Consider the following 5,060-nt stretch of genomic DNA (forward strand, 5'->3'; position numbering starts at 1 on the left):
TCCAGGTCCTACGTCGTATGTGCTCTATTTCCTTATGGTCATGGAGGAGAGGTGAGGTTCTCCCACGGCGAAGAACGCCATGTCCGTGCTGGTTGGACGCTCTCCCACCGCCTCTCTTTTCTAAGGGCCCCTCTCCATCTAGATCCGACGAGTTCGACGCAGCGCAAGGTCGCCGTCCGCCCTGTCCCCGCGAGAACCTACCTGCAGCAGGCTAGCGCCATCCACGAGATTGGACACATCCTCATCAAGGGTCTTCCTTGCAAGGTTCTGTGCCTTTTGGATCTTTTTCCGATAGAAAAGCTCGTGGTTGATTATACTTTCTTCTTTTCGGTTGGTGAATTGATGAATCTGGGAATCTACTGCTATAAAAAAATGTATTTAGGAGTGGCTCTCAAAGTAATTTTACCTCTCATATTCCACGGTCATGGATTAGGATATTTACCTAGCTATCCATCTTTATATTTTAGTAAATCTAACATGGTAAGATTTGTCACGGTTATGGATCGGGATCTTTATTTAGGTTGTGTTTCAGTAAATCTTGTCATGGCAGGATTTTGCAAACCAGTTGTAAAAGGCGATGTCCGCTTTACACGGAATTTAACTTGCATGTCTAATCAGCAGTTCACATATTTATAGCTGTCATAGTTTAGTGATATATGCTGTTTATTCAGTTTTGAGACTCTTATTTAAATAGAACTACGACCGGCAGGCTGAAGGCTGGCCAACGTCTCCTCCCCGGCGAGCTGCGTCGTGACTCTGCGCCATCATTGGCCGCTTGCGCTAGCCCAGCTCCGTGCGACCGCAGGGAGGGTTGGCAACACCTCTTCCCCTTCCGACAGAGATGGTGATATTCCTCCATCTGGTTACATTTTTTGTGTATATATATGAACTGTTGGTTTTTACCACAAAATGTATTCTGTTAGACACTGATATTGCTGTGGGCATAGCCAAGTTCTCTTTCATTTCATGAGGTGATACCGTCTGAAAGTGCTGTTGTAGTTCTCTTTCAACTTATTAAGTAGTAGTCCTCCATTCTATTTGATTCTCGCATCATATATGAAAGGGCATCAATGGCAAATTGTGCTTGTTCTTAATACTGTTGGTTATGTTCTATTTTGTAGGAAATCGATCACAATTGATCTGCAGACATGCATCAGAAGTTTCTAGCTTTAACTGAATCACTTTCTAGCATCACTGATAACTCACTTTGTAAAAAAAAACTTAGGCGAAATATTTGGTGAGTCCGCATGCCAGATAGTATAAATGTTTACATTGCATAAATGTTTTGTGGCTACAGTATATATATATATATTTTTTGATCCATGGAATCCATTTGTTTGTCTAGGTAAACTTGCAAAAATACATATGCAGACACATTTGGTGTGGTTGATCTTCGTGGCAGATCTGTCCAAATGGCAGTAACCCAGGGAAGCTAGGTGAAAAGGCTCCTCAAAGGTACAACCTATTATCTTTATGTCCATAGATTAGTAATATAACTCTCTGATGGGAATTTAGTCTAAGTATAGCATGAATTAACAATGTTCAGAATCTATTTCAGCACTTGGTGGTGGTACCATCTTGCAAATCTATTGTTTCTGTCTAATTGGATTTGTGAGTCGGAAATTACTTAAATGAGAAAAAATGTGCTAAAATAGCATAATGCATACGTTATCTAACACAAGTTCTAATGGAAGTGTGAGGTAATTCAGGCTAACCCAAGTTTAAATGTAGCTCTGTATTAAAATTCACTATAGATCAAGTTAGGTAGTCTCAGGAAACCTATAAGTGTATTCTTATACCTTGTTTTAAGACAACTGCATTGGAGATTTTTTTATGTTGAGTTATATGACATAAAGTCATGCATCCAGTTGTGCTCTGCGGAGTAATAGCGTACTGGTTACCAATTTTTAGTAAAATTTGTTTATGTAGGTTACCAATTTTTACAAGACCAGCCATAGCGTAATGGTTCTGCTTGGTAGTCTTTGCTACTTATCAACCGTCGGTGAAAAGTACTCAATAGCAGTAGTGCCCTGTCCAACTATTATGTCTTCTGTAAAAAAAGCCATTGATAATACGAGCTCCATGGGCAAATTATGACATTACATGTTTTATTTTTATTTGTACTGGTCATATGAGTACTAATTCTAACTGCCTTTATTATTCTAGGGAAATATTAGGATGGTGGTAATACATTTGAATCATCGACTGCACCTTCTTGTAGTTATTTGGAATGCATGGCTGATGTAGTGAAAGCTCTTAACGTCGACGGAGCGTGCACTCACATGAAATCTTCCTTGGGTGGAATTCGGAAATTGGAATGGTGGTAATGGGCAGGAGAATCTCTTTGTATCATTTTTCTCGACATGGCAGCTGAAGTAAGGTTATGGAACATCTGATTCTAGCAGTATGCTCCATCTGAAGATGTTCCTTTAGTAGCTGATTCTGCCATAGGCATTTTCAGCGCGGCCTTTGCTCACATCACCTCCGTACTACCACGTAATTCTCCCCATCCTTCTCCACCTTGACGTGGTTGGTTAAGCGGTGCTCCTACAGGTAACAAGCTTATACTTCTTTCTCTTCTGGGATTACTCATACTGCTCTTCTAATATATGTCAGTAACTGACAACATTACACTTATTAGCGCATATGGATTTGCAAAATACTTTAACGTCACACTTTAAGAACTCAAAAATACATCTCCGACAGGTGAGAGTGCCTACGATCCAATTCCTGATAAAATATCAGGAGTCTTCTTTGTTGGGCCAAGTCAGGAGCATATATGGATAGTGGTCACCATTGGATGGGACCTTTCAATCCGAAATTGCTGAAATAGTGAAGGTGAGTATTTTAAGTTCATATTATCTCATATCTTGCCTATTATGCACTGTTTCAACAAATAACTGTCCATTGTCAATTACAATCTGGAATGCTTATTTTTCTTCCGCAACCCTTTTGTCTATATGTTAAGACATGTATTTTGTATACATTTGGCTAATTGCTAAGCCACTCTCGGGGAAAAAATGGGAAAGGAAATCATCAGTTGGCCTTTTCCTTTTTAGCGGATATGTATTCTTGATTCTCTCTGCAATGCCAAAACAGAGCATGTCGTGGAGGTGCTATTAATTGATTAAATTTGGATGCTTGAAATCATGTTACTAACCTTTTGATTTAGATAATTATAAGTTCGTCAATTTTTCTGTTCAAATTTTCACGATACAATGTGTTTTATGTTGCCACTTATAGTACACTTATTGTATTTCCTTTTGGTACTCTACCATGGACCCTCCCTGGCATGCAATGCAGCATTTTAAATTAGATCTCATACGACTGATAAAAATCTTGTGTGCAAGTCCAACCATGATTAGGAGCTTTGTTGCAGTAAAATACATCTCAAGCATTGAGCATTACTGATGAAGACCAAGCCACTACAGGGGATGCACTTGATCTGCCATCTTCCTCTGTGCATTGGAACTCCTAGACATGTCCGAATATTCAAAGCCACGAAATGGCCTTCTTCTCGCATGACATATCATTCCAAGCTATCTCCCAAGGTTATTATTCTTAGCAAGCATATTGCATTCTGGGTATCCCATCCTTTCCTTGAAAATGTGCAGGAATTGCTCGGAGAAGCTTGGGTCTCATTGAAGAAGGCAGAATATCTTGAGATTGTCAATTTCTTTTATGTCTTTTGTTACGGTCTTGAAAATTAATTGCAGTATTTTGGTTCATCTTTATTTATCATTGTGTGTACAGACTGATAAACACTTTGTACACATATACATCAGTGGGTTATAAGTTATAAATGATTGTTCACGGGCTGGGTGTTTTGAGCATGTAATATAATGTCTTGGAATGAACTGGCTTCTCCTTTGGATATTCTGGCATGTTAAAACATCCAATCGGACCGACAATATGTGATCTGATTGCTCATGGGCATAAAGTTCTGAATAATTTCTGTGTGTGTACTCTTGAAAGGAATAGTTTTGTATTTGTGCTTGAGATGGAAACATGTGTACGATTGTCCAATTAGATCAAAAAATTACCTGTTATCCCCATTATTCACTTAGGGTTATTAGACGGTGCGTAAAAATAAATGATAACAAATGATAGTGCGTAAAAATAGAACGATAACAACAGAGAATGGTGCGGCAAGACGCACGAGGTCCATCTAGTAGTCAGTCATGTCCGGGTGCGGGTATGCACCACACATGTTTGAGAAAATTTCCCAAGTCTATAAGCATCGCTTTCAGGTTAGTTCTCTCCTAGCGCTAAAAAATGGAGAGTGAAACTGAATAGTTCTATTATTTCGAAATAATGTACTCCAGTTTTTTCTTATTTATCCTTTTCTGCACGTTGCATCTTTTGCGCCATGAAGGGTCAGCCCAACATACTTTGTTTCTAAGCATGCAAATCTATATCAATCGAATATCTCCCTTATTTGCAGGCTGTAGACTACAAGGTGTGAGGTGACTAGATCTGCTTAATCAGTTATATCGGCCACAATCTGCACCATATATTACTCTTAACCTCACGCTTCACATGCTATTTTTTCTTCTTTACTTTGGTGCTAATTCTACAAGTAAAACACACTGAATTACTTCTGCCGAGGTCTGTCTCATACTCAACCAGCGGTATAAAAGGAAAAGAGATTTTACAAGTTGAACTATCGATCTCCTTCTCCAAGTAAAGTGTTATGTTTGCTGTTTACTTCTCATGCACTTCGTCCATTCTTTGCGGGCTCTATATTAAGTACAGTATATTATATCAGGGCTTAAGAATATTGATCCCTTTCATGTCCAATGTCCATTAATTATAGCTACATGTCTAATGACTTATGTACATGAGATTATTGTATCGTAAATTTCTCTAAGCGTACTGTGTATGCTATCTTGCTGAGCAAACATATTTTTGTATCGTGAATTTCTCTAAGCTTATTGTACGCTATCTTGCCGAGCAAATATAAAATACCTACAATTTATATATTCCTAAATAATATTTTTTGTCATTTCAGTCCTGAAAAGTAGTCATTTGTACATCTAATAATATTATCCTGCTATTTT

General features: G+C 38.5%; 1 long non-coding RNA gene across 1 annotated transcript; it reads left to right on the top strand.

Annotated features, from left to right (window-relative positions):
- Positions 1–749: 749 nt before the first annotated feature.
- On the top strand, positions 750–3,495 carry LOC124667223. The gene is made up of 6 exons (XR_006991200.1): positions 750–844; positions 1,122–1,237; positions 1,346–1,455; positions 2,167–2,553; positions 2,707–2,838; positions 3,380–3,495. It is a non-coding gene; the product is annotated as an uncharacterized LOC124667223 (long non-coding RNA).
- Positions 3,496–5,060: the final 1,565 nt, after the last annotated feature.

This window comes from Lolium rigidum, chromosome 6 (genome assembly GCF_022539505.1).
Source record: "Lolium rigidum isolate FL_2022 chromosome 6, APGP_CSIRO_Lrig_0.1, whole genome shotgun sequence".
In the NCBI taxonomy this organism is placed as follows: domain Eukaryota; kingdom Viridiplantae; phylum Streptophyta; class Magnoliopsida; order Poales; family Poaceae; genus Lolium; species Lolium rigidum.